Raw genomic sequence first — 17,713 nt, forward strand, 5'->3', positions numbered from 1 at the left:
TGTGTCATAAAAGTAAATGGCCTGCTTACTGAACATTTCTATGAGGTCCCCCTGAGGATTTAGCGATAATATTTCCCATCTCCCGTGACAGAAAAAAATACATTTAGCCTTTATTAGCCCTTACCTTTGTTATTTTATCAGATTGTGTCATTATTTGTTTACCAGACAGTATTGTGGAGCCGCTGGCCTTCAGTTGGCTCCCGCGAACCACAGCTACAGTTCAGTCTAAAAGCAATCGATTTAATGCTAACAGCACAGAGCAGACACTTGTGCGGCCAGGGAACCAAGGAGGGGGTCTGTTAAGTACACTTGAAGAAGTATGAAACATAGTGAGAACAATGTTGAATAATGCAATGGTCAATATGAACATAATCTCTTTGAAACAATAAACTGTACTGGAATTGGCTTACAGCTGTGTGTGTAATGAAATACACACTTTTAGAAAAGTTAAGTAGAACCATATATAGGGTTATTCAGCTTGTTCCCATAATGCAACCCCTTTTGGTGCTAGGTTGAACCCATTGCAGAGGGTTCTACCTAAAACCCTCTATGAAGGGTTCTTCATAGAACCCTCTATAAATGGTTTTACCTAGAACCCACTATGAAGGGTTCTTCCTAGTAGCCTCTATAGAGGGTTGCCAGGCGACATTAAACACCCCCTAGCGGCCATGTTGGAAGACCACCACATCAATTATTCCGACAACAACAGCTGCGTCTACCCCAAGCTGCATTACAACAGTGCCTAAAACTAGTTGATTCATCACCACAGACAATTTCTGTGCGGTATTTGGCTGCTCTAACAAGGCAGGAAAGAACATAGGGAAAAAACATTTTCAACAGCAAACATGAAACACTAAGGAGATAAGACTCACGAGCTGTCAGAAAAGCGAAGAAACCTTTTTGCCCGTCAAGACCTGAACCCAGACAGCCGTCAGTACAGGGTCTGCTACGATCATTTCATCACTTGTCAGTCTGATCTATTTAGAGTTTAGTGTAGCTGTTAGCTGTTATGCTAACCAGGTGTTGACAACAAGACTAAGTTAGCCAACATTTGCTAGCTACATAGCTTGTAGTCTAGCTATTAGCATGCGTCTCTCTCATAGGCGGCGGGTGAGTTAAAGTTTTGCGGAAGCAAATGTTTTACCATAAAAATGCACCTTTATAATAAAGCATTGCATGCATATCAGGGACCTACATTTCTCTGAGCAATTTGCAGACTAATGTAAGACTACTATTCTTAATGTGATGAGTAGATTGGAAAGTCAATTTATTAGGCTATTAATTAATAATCACTGCATGATTGAGCGTGTAGTGGTATAGGCCTATAGACTATATCAGAGAGGTTGCTTTTATTTCCCTTTCACAGGAAAAGTATTTCCTTTGATAAACACATTTCATGCAATTCTACTACACTTTATATGACTGGAGACATTAGCTTAATCTTTTTTAAGACGATAAATCATGGTGAAGCCTAGGCCTACGCTGCTGACACTGACAAACAGATCAATAAAAATGACCTTTGTAACCATCTAATCTAGGCCTACGAAAAAGGGGAGGCATGCATTTTACAATATGGCGTCAATCTAGCCTGGAGGAGGACATTATTGTCCAAAAAACCTCCAGTGACCCAATGATCATTTGTTGAGAACTTTATTCATAAGAGGTCAAATGTATGGACGTTACAGCATAGGCCTCAATGGGATAGGACAACCTGCTGTGTTGACTATTGGTTGTTCCAGCACAACAAAATATGTAATCTTTATATTAAACTAAAACACCTGAATTAATTAAACACAACCAAACATTCAATAGCCCTGATGGTATAGGTGACCTGAATAAGTGATATTCTAACAGCAGGTGTAGTTTTCATTTGTTTATGTACTGTAGGTTCACTAGCTGACTTCCTACAGTCTGTCGACTGTATTCCCACTGTAAAAGATGCGCAATGCTGCATCAGCATTATTTTCTACTTCTACTACTTTGTCCTTTTCCAGATAGGAAAGGAGAGGTCCCTCAGTTAGACAAAATGGTTGACATATGCTGTTCCTTGGTCAATCTGAATGATTCTGTTGTGCCATTTAAGTAGTGTCCCCTTAAACCGAATGAAGAGTGTAGCAATAACTGCTGACTAAACAGAAACACAGTTTCCCAGTCATTTATTTATGTACATGTATTAATAACTAAAATGTAACTTGGAACAACATGTAAAATACTATTATTTATTATATTGTAAACATATTGTACTTTAATAATAGGCTCTTTTGTTGTATGAGTGAAATGAAAAGTATTTTGTGTGTCATCTCTGCTTTGCTTAGCCCCATTGAATAAAATGTATACTGCTCAAAAAAATAAAGGGAACACTAAAATAACACATCCTAGATCTTAATGAATGAAATAATCTTATTAAATACTTTTTTCTTTACATAGTTGAACGTGCTGACAACAAAATCACACAAAAATAATCAATGGAAATCCAATTTATCAACCCATGGAGGTCTGGATTTGGAGTCACACTCAAAATTAAAGTGGAAAACCACACTACAGGCTGATCCAACTTTGATGTAATGTCCATAAAACAAGTCAAAATGAGGCTCAGTAGTGTGTGTGGCCTCCACGTGCCTGTATGACCTCCCTACAATGCCTGGGGATGCTCCTGATGAGGTGGCGGATGGTCCTGAGGGATCTCCTCCCAGACCTGGACTAAAGCATCCACCAACTCCTGGACAGTCTGTGGTGCAACGTGGCGTTGGTGGATGGAGCGAGACATGATGTCCCAGATGTGCTCAATTCGATTCAGGTCTGGGGAACGGGTGGGCCAGTCCATAGCATCAATGCCTTCCTCTTGCAGGAACTGCTGACACACTCCAGCTACATGAGGTCTAGCATTGTCTTGCATTAGGAGGAACCCAGGGCCAACCGCACCAGCATATGGTCTCACAAGGGGTCTGAGGATCTCATCTCGGTACCTAATGGCAGTCAGGCTACCTCTGGCGAGCACATGGAGGGCTGTGCGGCCCCCCAAAGAAATGCCACCCTACACCATGACTGACCCACCGCCAAACTGGTCATGCTGGAGGATGTTGCAGGCAGCAGAATGTTCTCCACGGCATCTCCAGACTCTGTCACGTCTGTCACGTGCTCAGTGTGAACCTGCTTTCATCTGTGAAGAGCACAGGGCGCCAGTGGCAAATTTGCCAATCTTGGTGTTCTCTGGCAAATGCCAAACGTCCTGCACGGTGTTGGGCTGTAAGCACAACCCCCACCTGTGGACGTCGGGCCCTCATACCACCCTCATGGAGTCTGTTTCTGACCGTTTGAGCAGACACATGCACATTTGTGGCCTGCTGGAGGTCATTTTGCAGGGCTCTGGCAGTGCTCCTCCTGCTCCTCCTTGCACAAAGGCGGAGGTAGAGGTCCTGCTGCTGGGTTGTTGCCCTCCTACGGCCTCTTCCACGTCTCCTGATGTACTGGCCTGTCTCCTGGTAGCGCCTCCATGCCCTGGACACTACGCTGACAGACACAGCAAACCTTCTTGCCTCAGCTCGCATTGATGTGCCATTCTGGATGAGCTGCACTACCTGAGACACTTGTGTGGGTTGTAGACTCCGTCTCATGCTACCACTAGATTGAAAGCACCGCCAGCATTCAAAAGTGACCAAAACATCAGCCAGGAAGCATAGGAACTGAGAAGTGGTCTGTGGTCCCCACCTGCAGAACCACTCCTTTATTGGGGGTGTCTTGCTAATTGCCTATAATTTCCACCTCTTGTCTATTCCATTTGCACAACAGCATGTGACATTTATTGTCAATCAGTGTTGCTTCCTAAGTGGACAGTTTGATTTCACAGAAGTGTGATTGACTTGGAGTTACATTGTGTTGTTTAAGTGTTCCCTTTATTTTTTTGAGCAGTGTATTTCTTATAGCCAAACTATTCTTTCTTTCTTTTACAATTTAAACATATTTAGCATAGACAATGTGATTGTTGTGGTAGTCTTAGGTAAACCATTTTCATTATCACAGTGACACCTCCAAGTGCCACTCAGACCTTCTGGAAAAACAGTATCTGTCATTGAACTTGGTGGTAGTGGTTGTGTGTATATTTTAAGCTATGGACCCCATCATCTCCTGCTTCCAGACATTTCACCACCTAGATTACAAGTGCTGGATTTGCACTGAAACAATTTCATGTTAGCACAAGGCATGTACAAAATCTAGTATAATGACTAGCCTCATACACATTGTCTACTGATGTAGTTTTAACATTGAGAACATACAGCTGAACAATATGTAAACAACATGTGACATGTAAACAACATGTGACTTAAGCGATTCTCTGCTTCAGCTACACAACGTCAAGGGGTGCATTGCAAATGCCCATAAGGTTAACGCCATCATACTGTAGGCCAGTGGTTCCCAACTCCGGTCCTTGAGTACCCCCAAATAGGGTTGAAAAATTCCAGGAACCTTCAATAAATTCCCTGGTATTCCCAAAATCCCAGTTGGCATTTTACCTGAATCAGGAGGGCAGTAAGCAGGAAATCTGGAATCCTCCAACCAGGATTTCTGGAAAACCACTTAAAAAAAAAAATATTGTCGCCCCGGTCAAGCACACCTGATTCAACTTGTCAACGAATCATCTGGCCCTTAAAGTGGCTACAACCAAAATATCTGCTGTTGGGGGTACTGGAGGACCGGAGTTGGGAAGCACTACTGTAGGCCTATGGTGCTTTGGCGTTGCATGCCATTATAGTCAGCTGCAAAATGGGTTCACATGGCTGATATTCTGAGATAGCGTGGCAATCAAATAAAACAAATTGGAGAACTTAAAACTGAACAAAAATGTAATGTTAATTTGCGAATAAAACACAGAAAAACAGACAAATTAGAGACAGATTCCCTTCCCCTCTTCATTGTGATCTGTGATTGTGATGTGATTAATCAACATTGACACTAGTTCATCTTGAATAATATTTTTAAGTTAACAATTAAAACAACTTTAAACACTTCACTTCAAAGAATCAACATTTTATTTAATATCATTTCAAAGTGTACAAGTAAGCTAACTCATATGTAAAGGTTAGATATCTTAGTAACAAATAGGTTATTATTACTAAAGCATCATTTCAGATGAACAAAAAAAAGACAACACCAGAGGTGGCCAACCTCGCTCAACTGATCGCTGTTCTACTTGGTTCCAGCCCAGAAATAGCACAATTGATTATCAACTAATTAGGTTTGATTATTTGAATCACGTGTGTTATTGCAGGGCTAGAACAGAAGCCTGCACAACCAGCAAGGTTGGCCTGCTCAAGTTGTAATAGGTTTATACGTACATTGTGTGTGACTATTAAACTGTATTTTTGTTTACAACATTGCTAACATAGGTACACGTAACTCATGTTATACAACAGTGGTCACCAAACGGAAGATCGCGATCCACTAGTCGATCTCCAAACATTTCTGCAAAAGACCCAACACTAAAGCCTTGCGTTCCTATTTGTTTTATTTTCGTTTCACGCTGTTGGCGGTAAATGCACTTGATTCAGCAGCCCAAATGCCGGGAAGGCAGTGTTCCCATTTTTAGCCTTTTCATGTGTCTGAAGGTAGAACTACCCAGCAGGCCCAGAGAGCAAATCAAGTGCACCTATAGGCCTACCGCTGGCCAATCAGATAGCTCAGATCACTGTGTCGGCCCAGTTTCTCACGCCATAGACTGTAAAAAAAGAAGCCTCAAACGCACAGCAAAGTTGATAATATGAGATTTCAAAACTTTTAAAACCATGACTAGAGAGAGACTCAACGAATACAGCAAAGAGCTGCTGTTTTTATGATTAAGTTCATGTTTAAGTTGTTATTCAGCACTGTCAACACTTTGGTGAACAGTTTTATAAGCCATAAAATGCGCGTTTCGATAAGCTTGAGTTGTTATTTGCAGCTTGTCTTTTTTAATATCGAGGATTTATTACACTTTCTATGGTCATAGGAGTAACAACATGAATTGGTGCATGAGGCAGAAATAATGCATTGTGACTTAAGTTTGGGCATCAGCTGGAAGACTGTATCCCCTTTTCTCAGCGGAGGGAGAGAGGAAATACGGTGAATCAGGTGAGAGGCAGCCTCACCGCTGCTCCCTCTCTCCCCTCAGACTGACCATCAGATGCAGGCCATCAGTCCAGTAAAAAAATAAGCAAATGATTATGCTCACTCAGCTGTGCCTCACAAGTAATATAACACATGGTCTATTACCAGTGTGATAATGTAGCTAAAATGTTTAAATATAATTTCAAAATGGTCTGAGAAGAACACATTGGCAGGGCAATTCAAGCTTTGCCAATATGCAGTGATAATGTATCGGGGCCTATAGTCTACTGCGCAAACCTCATCGCTACAGACCTGTTTTTAATTGGTTAATGTTGCTTAGGCTTATATGTTTTAAGCCATGCTTTAAAAAAATCTGAGGGATAGATCTCACATTTACATTACATTTAAGTCATTTAGCAGACGCTCTTATCCAGAGCGACTTACAAATTGGTGCATTCACCTTATGATATCCAGTGGAACAACCACTTTACAATAGTGCATTTTGAATCAGAAAGTGATCTCAACTCAGAAAAGGTTGGTGTACAAGGACCACTGGTATACAAGGATGTACCCTTATTCTCTTGGATCATTCATTGGGACCTCTTCATCTGCAAACAGGGTTTCACAGCTCTCTGTATCTGACGACAGAAAACATCACAAAGAAACAGGCTTCATTACACTCAAATTAGACAGCACTGAATATCATGTTGCTATATATTTGTCCCCACAGTTTGTCTTGCTAGGGACTAGAACTGGAGAATATATTCATAATGTCCTCCCACAAAGGTTTCTGCCATATCCAGCGTAGCCTACTCTCTTCTTTCTCTGACAGCTGGAGCTGTTAGTTAATCCACTCACCCTCTTCCATTGCTTTTAGCTAGCTTTTCGAGTTTGTGTTTTTAATTTACAATGATAAATACATCACGATAGCTAACTAGTGAATATAAAGTTAACTAGCTGGTGATATGTAATTCACTTAGCTACCTGAATCTATACAGTATGTAAAGTTAGCTAGCTCACCAGCTAACATTATGTTAGCAGCTAATTTGAGTTAGCCTGCACACAAAGTTTCGGTAGTAAAAATAATATTATATTTTATTTTTTATCTAATTTCCTTAATATATTTACTTACTTGAATAGGTTCTCCCACTGCCACTGTTTTCTACGTCCTTAGAAAAATAAAATAATGGTCAATCTTCCCAATGTTTTCAGTGGTAGCAAAACATAGCCAGCCATGTGGTTGATTAGGACTTCCACCAGACTGACTCTGATCTTCCAACATGCCACCTGGTGTGGTTGCTAGGTGATTTGTGATGCAACTGCTACTGCTACCCCTCTATAAATGGTTCTACCAAGAACCCTTTTATCATCTAAAGGTTCTTCCTAGAACCCTCTATGAATGATTCTACAGAGAACCTTTTATCTTATGTTATCTTTAAAATTAAGCTCTTTATGACAGTATGTTACATATATCATAAGGCCTTTTGTTGGAGGCTTAGTTAAATCGTAACACAGTGGTCTGAAACCAAGGCCGCATCAGACCTGCAAGTCACATTATGCTGGCTTGCAAAGTGGAATCCAGCCAAAGTGAGGATATCGAATAATTTGAACTTTTAATCACCCGCAACCCACATTCAGAATGACTGCAAAAGTAGCGAATATTGATAGATATTGAGACTACATAAATCACCTAAATTGGAACAACCATCTCAGTAACGGGTCCAATTTATACAACTACTAACATATTTGTTTAGAAACGTTTATGTTATTTCTCTTTGTGTAGCATACGATTAATCAACCAATCAATGCACATGCATAAACACAGATATTGCAACAAACAATTCTGTAAATCAACCTGCAATAAAGGATGCTGGGAAATACAGTAATGATGGGTGTGATTGAGTGTTTTTCTATTTATTTATTTATTTATTTATTTTCATCAGGGAGTCATGCTGAAACCAAGGATACTTTCTCAGATGAGCCATGCATACAGATCAATACACTAAAAGTAAAAGAGTCATAAAAAAACTAAACATTCTTCAGTAAAATGGTCCTCTATCAGCATTTTGAATTGTCCTTGAGGCACCTGGTTTAGATCTCATCTGTCAGAAAGATATCAGTTCGTCTCTGTGGATGGTTGGTCCTCTGACAAATCAATTTTAAGTTTGTGTTCCTCAAGGTTCCGTTTTAGAACCACTATTGTTTTCACTATATATTCTACCTCTTGGTGTTGACATTGCATTTCCAAATGACAACTTTCACTGCTATGCGGACGACACACAGCTCTACATGTCGATGAAACATGTTGAAGCCCCAAAATTGCCTACTCTGTGTATACTACGGTCACAAGACACAGGCCTCCTTATTGTCCATAGAATTTCAAAGCAAACAGCTGGAGGCAGGGCTTTCTCCTCCTCCATTTTAATGGAATGGTCTGCCTATCCATGCGAGAGACGCAGACTCGGTCTCGACCTTTAAGTCTTTACTTAAGACCCATCTCTTCAGTAGGTCCTATGATTGAGTGTAGTCTGGCCTAGGGGTGCGAAAGTAAACGGCAAGAGACTGGAGTGATGAACCGCACTTGCTGTCTCTGGCTGGCCGGCTCCCCTCTCGCCACTGGAATGTTTTGCCCTGACCCTATTACGGGGGCTGAGTCACTGGCTTACTTGTGCTCTTCCATGCCATCCCTAGGAGGGGTGCGTCACTTGAGTGAGTTGAGTCACTGACGTGATCTTCCTGTCCGGTTTTGCACCCTTTCGGGCTCATGCGGTGGAGGAGATCTTCATGGGCTATACTCAGCCTTGTCTCAGGGTTGTAAGTTGGTGGTCTGTTGATATCCCACTAGTGGTGTGGGGGCTGTGCTTGTGGGTGGTGTTATATCCTGCCTGGTTGGCCCTGTCCGGGAGTATAAGCCGAACAAGGCCACAGTGTCCCCTACCCTTACTGTCTCAGCCTCCAGTATCTATGCTGCAATTGTCTATGTGCTGGGGGGCTAGGGTCAGTCTGTCCTATCTGGGGAAATTCTCCTGTCTTATCTGGTGTCCTGTGTGAACTTAAGCATGCTCCCTCTAATTCTCCTCTCTCTCTCTAACTCTCTCTCTGAGGACCTGAACCTTAGGAAAATGCCTCGGACTACCTGGCCTGATGACTCCTGGCTGTCCCCTGTCCACCTGGCCGTTCTGCTGATCCATTTTCTGCTATGGCTATGGAACCCTGACCTGTTCACCAGATGTGCTACATTGTCATGCTGCTGCTCCAGTTTCAACTGTTCTGCCTGTGGCTATGGAACCCTGACCTGTTCACCGGACGTGCTACCTTGTCCCGGACCTGCTGTTTTCGACCCCCCACCTCTCTCTCAAGGAAGCATCATGCAAAATATATTGGCACACTCCACTTACCAAGATCATTACCAAATAAGGTGTGCTGTCACCTGCTTTTATAGTAAGCCTTGAGGTGGTACCACCCAGTATACACATTTCATACTGAACCGAACCAAATCTACATCACTTTTGCAACTAACAGTCAAAGTTAACACCAGAATTAACTTGTTTCATTAGAACTATGCCTAAAACATCTGGTTTTCAATATTCTCTCTCTCTCGCTCTCTCATGAAAAGCCAAGTGACATTTACTCCTAAGGTGCTGATCTGTTGCACCCTCTACTGTGATTATTATTTGACACTGCTGGTCATCTATGAACATCTTGAAGAACGATCTGTCCTTTATGGCCATCTACTCTTATAATGTCCACCTGGCACAGCCAGAAGAGCACTGGCCACTCCTCAGAGATTGGTTCCTCTCTAGGTTTCTTCGTAGGTTCCTCCCTTTCTAGGGAGTTTTTCCGAGCCAACATGCTTCTACATCTACATTGCGTGCTGTTTGGGGTTTTAGGCTGGGTTTCTGTATAAGCACTTTGTGACATCTGGTGATGTAAAAAAAGGCTTTATAAGTATATTTGATTTGATTTGACCAATTCATCCAATTTTAGGTAGCTTTGGAGATTATTCCACAAGTAAGCTGCAAGGAAAATCTAAAAGCAGATTTACCTAACTCAGTGGAGATAGAAGGGATCTCCAGAGTTAGCCATCCCTGAGACCAGGTCTGGTATCTCGTATGTCTATAAATTAACAATGAAGTAAGGTACAGCGAAGTTTATGCACAGGAGGGCTTTGTATTTTTTTTTTACTGTATTCAGAGTAAAAATTATTCAATCACACTTAACTGCAGTATAGTTATTAACCCCTACATTGGGGTTCTTTAAGAGTCACTGAGTGTTAATTTAACTCCTGAATGAACATTAGTAATGGTACACTGAAAACCACTAGGTAACACAGGTCAATTTGCTGTGTACCATGCAATACATACACTGCTGGGTTACTCAGACTCTCTTCTATGCTCCTACTCTCTGCCAAAAAAGAACCACAGAAAATACTCATTTGAAATACGGAAATCATGGCAAAGATATCAACTATGTCAGTACTGTATGTAAAATGATTAAGGGATTACCAGATACACAAACATTCCCATAATATACACTATATATACAAAAGTATGTGGACACCCCTTCAAATTAGTGGACTCGCCTATTTCAGCCACACCCGTTGCTGACAGGTATATACAATCAAGCACACATCCATGCAATCTCCATAGACAAACATTGGTAGTAGAATGGCCTTACTGAAGAGCTCAGTGACTTTCAACATGGTACTGTCATAGGATGCCACCTTTCCAACAACTGTTCTTTGGGAGCTTCATGAAATTGGTTTCCATGGCCGAGCAGCCGCACACAAGCCTAAGATCACCATGCGCAATGCCAAGCGTCAGCTGGAGTGGTGTAAAGCTCACTGCCATTAGTCTCTGGAGCAGTGAAAACGTGTTCTCTGGAGTGATGAATCACGCTTCACCATCTGGCAGTCCGACGGATGAATCTGGGTTTGGCGGATGCCAGGAGAACGCTACATGCCCGAATGCATAGTGCCAACTGTAACGTTTTGTGGAGGAGGAATAATGGTCTGTGACTGTTTTTCATGGTTTGGGATAGGCCCCTTAGTTCCAGTATAGGGAAATCTTAACGCATAGAAAGACATTCTAGACAATTTTGTGCTTCCAACTTTGTGGCAACAGTTTGGGGAAGGCCCTTTTCTGTTTCAGCATGACAATGACCCCGTGGACTAAGCGAGGTCCATACAGAAATGGTTTGTCAAGATCGGTGTGGAAGAACTTGACTGGCCTGCACAGAGCCCTGACCTCAACCCCATTGAACACCTTTGTGGTGAATTGGAACGCCGACTGCGAGCCAGGCCTAATCAGCTAACATCAGTGCCCGAAATCACTAATGCTCTTGTGGCTGAATGGAAGCAAGTCTCCGCAGCAATGTTCCAACATCTAGTGGAAAGCCTTCCCAGAAGAGTGGAGACTGTTATAGCAGCAAAGGGGGGGACCAACTCCATATTAATGCCCATGATTCTGGAATGTTCAACGAGCAGGTGTCCACATACTTTTGGTTATGTAGTGTAGGTACAGCTTAAAACATCTCACACCTATTTTTTTTGTAGATTACTCAAATTGCTGTCATGACGTTTCCCTGTTGGGGGAGGTTTATGACACCCCCATAAATACCTTTCCCGCTTTTTCTCTCCACTCTACAGAATGGACTCTTGGAAAGCCCTTTGTTAACATAGAGAGTGCATTGTAACATCAAAAGGTTGGGGAAAAGAACAATCTTTATGTAATCCAACCAGTTGGAATTGTCCGTTGGTACTTAAAGAATATGATGTCAGATCAGTTGTTGTCTGGGACATTATTACTGATGATAGGACAACAAACTGTATCTTGGAAAGTCTACACATTCTAGTTATCAGATTCACATGGAACTGTTGTGCAATTTAAATATTGAAATATGAAACTATTTATGAAAATATGAAATGTAAATGTAGTTTTTAAAATGAGAGAATAGGCATTGGTTGGAAATGATGAACCAACCCCTTTTCTACATTTCTATAAGAGCCCCCGTGACCCAATTCACGGCGAACTAAGCCAACCTCAGCGTGACCTCTGGTTGCGAATGGTTGAACGACTACAACCTAACGAAATTAACATTGTGTTCCCGATGACATGAGGACTAATGTCCATACGTTTAGAAGGGCGAATTTCAACGTGGAGATGACGATTGCCACGCTGGAAGGAATTTGATTACACAATCCAGAATATAGCATGAGCTTATAGTATGGCAACTTGGTATGAACTTTGAACTCTTATTCACTAAAGAAGTGATACATCCTAGACGTCGAGTTATCAGCAGCAGTTGTAAATGTGCGTGGCCTAGGAAAGGACAAACAATCTCTTCAGAACGACAGGATACTACAACGTATCCCTTCTACCACACGACGACGGCACTACAACGTAACCGTTCTACCACAAGACGACAGACTACAATGTATCCGCCCAGAAATATTCTTCAAAGGAACCCAGCCTTCAATCTTCGACCAATCTATTGAAGCGCAACTCAGAGTAAATATATTTCTTGCATTTTACTTTTCCGAATGAGCGGTTATTTAGAATGCATAAGATTCTGTATTTACGATAGCATAGCTTCATAAGGTCCGATAGAGACCCAATCCTTTTGTTCCTCAGCCTTCCCGCGCTTTCATTCAAACCCTATCCCCTTTCTTTGTGTAACCAGCCATCATATCGGTTTCGTCCGCTAGGGACGTTTTCTCTTAGGACATAATTATTAATCATTCTATGATCCATCCTGTGCATATGAAATTCTGTGTGATTATTTAGGTATTTAGTAAATAAATAATTAAACCAAATTTTGTATTGCTGATTCAACTTGTTAGCCAGGGTTCGTGAAGATAACCAAGAATATACGACGATCAGATGAGGCTGAATAAGGTGACGATTAATAATTGACTGCTATTGATATAAAAGATTACCAGGTCTTTAAGAGTTTATTCGGAAGACATCAGATCTATAAACATTCTTCCGTGGTGCCCCGACTTCCTAGTTAATTATATTTACATGATTAGTTTAATCAGGTAATATTAATTAGAGAATTGATTTTATAAAATAGCATGTCATATCATTTAATCCATAGTAAAGACACAACACTGCTGATGTTAAAGTTTAAACATTGAGGTAAACACCAATACTCAGGCACTATTTAAAAGAAAGAAAAAAATACAATAAAAACGTATTCAGATTCAGATGTGTTCTATGTAGAACACTTCCTGCCTTCCAAAGAAACATTCTTGCCTTCCAAAGAATCAAAGAACCCATTCTTCCAAAAGACGGTTCTTAGGATGAAAAAGGGTCTTGGTGCTTTAGTTTAATATCCTTACATGAGAGCAATGTTGTACGTCCAAAAGACTGCACGACTAAAATGTCTAGGTCATGTCACTCAAGGCATGAAAAATGTCCCTTGAAAGTGGATATGCCTGCTCTGCCTTTGTCCATCCAGCTCTCCCAGGTGACACATCAGACTTCCCCACTTCCATGTCAATTCATGCTCGGCGACTTCAGACACGTCAAAATCAATGAGTTACGACGTAGGGGTTGAGTCTGTAACACTGGATGTTCCTAGGCAAACAAATAGACTTGGACGTGGGCCATATTGATCGAAGCACGCGGTCGGACCATCCCATTCCTTTTCACTGTGATCTCTCTCATTTCACGTCTCACCTGCACTTAGCCTGGATAGGCTGTCACTGTCATGATGGTAACCTCTGCAATCTACAGCTCTCCACAGCATAGAAAGGTTATATAGACCATATGCTTACTTTAGTCTCTACTATGGGATCTGTGCTCTACCCTAAGCCCTGTGCTATGCCCTGCCAATCAACACAGGTAGCATCAGGTAGGGCTTTGAAGGCTGTGAAACGAATCTCATGTCCTAGCTTCTCTTTCCTGGCCAGGGTCCCCTTTGAAGGAAACCACATCAATCACAGGATTAAAGCAGCGAAAAAGTTCACACAATGTTCACCCACTGATGCTCCTGTCTGAGGCTGTGTTGACCATTAATATAATAAATAATATAATAATAATAATAAATGCCATTTAGCAGACGCTTTTTTCCCCAAAGCAATTTACAGTCATGCGCGCATACATTTTTAAGTATGGGTCGACCTGCGAATCGAACCTACGCCATGCTCTTCCAACTGAGCTACAAAGGACCACTTTGGGGTCACCGTGAGTGTGACTCGTGCAAATACAGTGCATTCCGAAAGTATTCAGATCCCTAGACTTTTTCCACATTTTGTTACGTTACAGCCTTATTCCAAAATGTATTAAATTGTTTTTATCCCCTCATCAATCTACACACAATATTCCATAATGACAAAGCAAAAACAGGTTTTTAGATTTTTTTTGCAAATTTATTAAAAAGAAAAAACAGAAATACCTTATTTACATAAGTATTAAGACCCTTTGCTAATTGATCATCCTTGAGATGTTTCTATATCTTAATTGGAGTCAACCTGTGATAAATTCAATTGACTTGACATGATTTGGAAAGGCACACACCCGTCTATATAAGGTCAGAGCGTTTACAGCGCATGTCAAAGCAAAAACCAAGCCACGAGGATGAAGGAATAGTCCGTAGAGATCCGAAACAGAATTGTGTCGGCACAGATCTAGGGAAGGGTACCAAAAAATATCAGTAGCATTGAAGGTCCCCAAGAACACAGTGGCCTCCCTCCATCATTCTTAAAATGCAGAAGTTTGGAACCACCAAGACTCTTCCTAGAGCTGGTCGCCCGGCCAAACTGAGCAATGGGGGAGAAGGGCCTTCCAGAAGGACAACCATCTCTGCAGCACTCCACCAATCAGGCCTTTATGGAAGAATGGCCAGATGGCATCCTGACTGGTTGCATCACTGCCTGGTATGGCAACTGCTGGGCCTTCGACCTCAAGGCACTACAGAGGGTAGTGCGTACAGCCCAGTACATCCCTGGGGCCAAGCTTCCTGCCAACCAGGACCTCTATACCAGGTGGTGTCAGAGGAAGGCCCTAAAAATTGTAAAAGACTCCAGCCACCCTAGTCATAGACGGCAAGCGGTACCGGACCGCCAAGTCTAGGTCCAAAAGACTTCTAAACAGCTTAACAGCTATTGTATTCGGCGCATGTGACAAATACAATTTGATTTGATTTGGAAGCCACTCCTCAGTAAAAGGCACAAGACAGCCCGCTTGGACTTTGACAAAAGGCACCTAAAGGACTCTCAGACCATGAGAAACAAGATTCTCTAGCCTGATGAAACCAAGATCGAACTCTTTGGCCTGAATGCCAAGTGTCACATCTGGAGGAAACCTGGCACCATCCCTACAGTGAAGCATGGTGGTGGCAGCATCATGCTGTGGGGATGTTTTTCTGTGGCAGGGACTGGGAAAAAGGATTGACGGAAAGATGAACGGAGCAAAGTACAGAGAGCTCATTGATGAAAACCTGCTCCAGAGCGCTCAGGACCTGAGACTGGGGCAACGATTCACCTTCCAACAGGAAAATGAACCTAAGCACTCAGCCAAGACTACACAGGAGTGGCTTCTGGACAAGTCTCTGAATGTCCTTGAGTGGCCCAGCCAGAGCCCGGACTTGAACCTGATCGAGCATCTCTTGAGAGACCTGAAAATAGCTGTGCAGCGATGCTCCTCATCCAACCTGATAGAGCTTGAAAGGATCTGCAGAGAAGAATAGGAGGAACTTCCCAAATACTGGTGTAGACTTGAGGCTGTAATCGCTGCCAAAGGTGCTTCAAGAAAGTACTACGTAAAAGGTCTGAAAACGTATGTAAATGTGATATCAGTTTATATTTAATACATTTGCAAAAATGTTTAAAAAAAAGCTGTTTTTGCTTTGTCATTATGGGGTATTGTGTGTAGATTGAGGAGGGAAAAAAACAATTTCATACATTTTAGATAAAGGCTGTAACGTAACAACATTTGGAAGAAAATCAAGGATTCTGAATACTTTCCGAATGGACTGTGTCTTAAAAGCATACCCACAAATTACAACAATTTGAGCAATTTTCTATACCAGACCTAGGTTCAAATACTATTTTAAATAATTTCAAATTCTTTATCTGTGCTTTATTGAGCTTGCCTGACTTCATGGACCGATACAATAGTCCAGAAACTGCAAGTGCATACACACTTATGATAATACATTTAGCAATTGGAGATATGCGTCCTTGCTTTTTATACCAGACCTGGGTTCATCAGATGTCAAACAAATTATGCAAAATGGGTTGATGCAGATAGTTAAGTATTTTAGCAAATAGTTAGCCGGACTAACTATTTAGAAGTCTTATGGCTGGAGGGTAGAAGCTGTTCAGGGTGCATCGGTACTGCTAGCCTTCTTCTGAAACCGCCTGGTATAGAGGTCCTGGATGGCAGGGAGCTAGGCCCCAGTGATGTACTGGGCCGTACCCACTACCCTCTGTAGCGCCTTAATTATTGTGTTGGAGTCGTGCGCGGCCACGCAGTCATCTGTGAACAATGAGTACTGGAGGGGACTAAGCACGCACGCCCCTGACGGTCAGCATGGCGGATGTGTTGTTGCCTCCCCTCACCACCTGGGGGTGGCCTGTCAGAAAGTCCAGGATTCTCACATGGGTGTTCCTCTTGTCCAGATGGGAGAAGGCGGTGTGGAGTGCAGTAAAGATTGCATCATCTGTTGATCTGTTGGGGCAGTATGCAAATAGGAGTGGGTCCAAAATGTCTGGGATGATGGTGTTAATGTGAGCGATGACCAGCCTTTCAAAGCATTTCTTGGCTACAGATCTGAGTGCTACCTTGGTGTTCTTGGACACTATGGTGGTCTGCTTGAAATATGTAGGTATTACAGGCTGGGTCAAAGAGAGGTTGGAAATCTCAGTGAAGACACTTGCCAGCTGGTCAGCGCATGTATCCTGCTAATCTGCGGCCTTGTGAATGTTAACCTGTTTTACAGACATCGACGGATCCCTAAGGGGCCCAAGGCTGGGTAGTTTTTTTACAAAAACTTATGCAGAGTCCAAATGGTTTGAGCAACAAACTATTAAAAGCTTTCTATGATGACGATCAAAAGCTACACAAGAGTTGTTAGAAAGTAAGGGGTTCTTCTACATGGAAGATCATATTGAATCCCAGGACATAGTGTCTATAACACTGTAATAAGCTTGCATTGTTGCTGTCACAAACTCCACATAGTTCTCACTGACTAGTTGGATACTTATTTCCCAGTGAGCAAAGAATGTCTGTACTTACAGCATTAATATAAATTCATTTTTATCAGGTTTTTGGCGGACTTTATTTTTTTTTATTAACATTTGTCAATGAAACTCATGTCATAAATGTAACTGTTTATATCAAATGTATTTCTGTTCTACTTGGTTGTCCTGAAAGGAAAATGATAAAACACTTAATTGTGAGGCTAAATATAAGGGCTGGACATCCAGATAAATCGATCCTTCCAATGCATACAAAAGCCATATTATCCATGTTCTTGTTCAGCCACAACTCAGAGAAACATAGGATATTACAATTCCTCAGGTCCTGTTAATAGGATAGTCTCGAATGGCGCTCACCCAGTTTGTTATCCGGCACTTCATGCAGTCTAGGGCAAATGCTGAAATAATTTGTAAGATTTCAAACAG

General features: G+C 41.9%; 1 protein-coding gene and 1 long non-coding RNA gene across 3 annotated transcripts in view; both read right to left on the reverse strand.

The window, feature by feature from the left end:
- The window catches only part of LOC106583668 (cadherin-22), a 260,846-nt gene that overhangs the window by 87,484 nt on the left and 155,649 nt on the right, over positions 1–17,713 (reverse strand). The window lies entirely within an intron of this gene.
- Positions 5,010–7,563, reverse strand: LOC123729690 (uncharacterized). The gene is made up of 2 exons (XR_006761381.1): positions 7,214–7,563; positions 5,010–6,719 (listed from the first exon to the last, which is right to left on the reverse strand). It is a non-coding gene; the product is annotated as an uncharacterized lncRNA (long non-coding RNA).

The sequence above is a fragment of the Salmo salar genome, chromosome ssa22 (genome assembly GCF_905237065.1).
Source record: "Salmo salar chromosome ssa22, Ssal_v3.1, whole genome shotgun sequence".
NCBI lineage: Eukaryota > Metazoa > Chordata > Actinopteri > Salmoniformes > Salmonidae > Salmo > Salmo salar.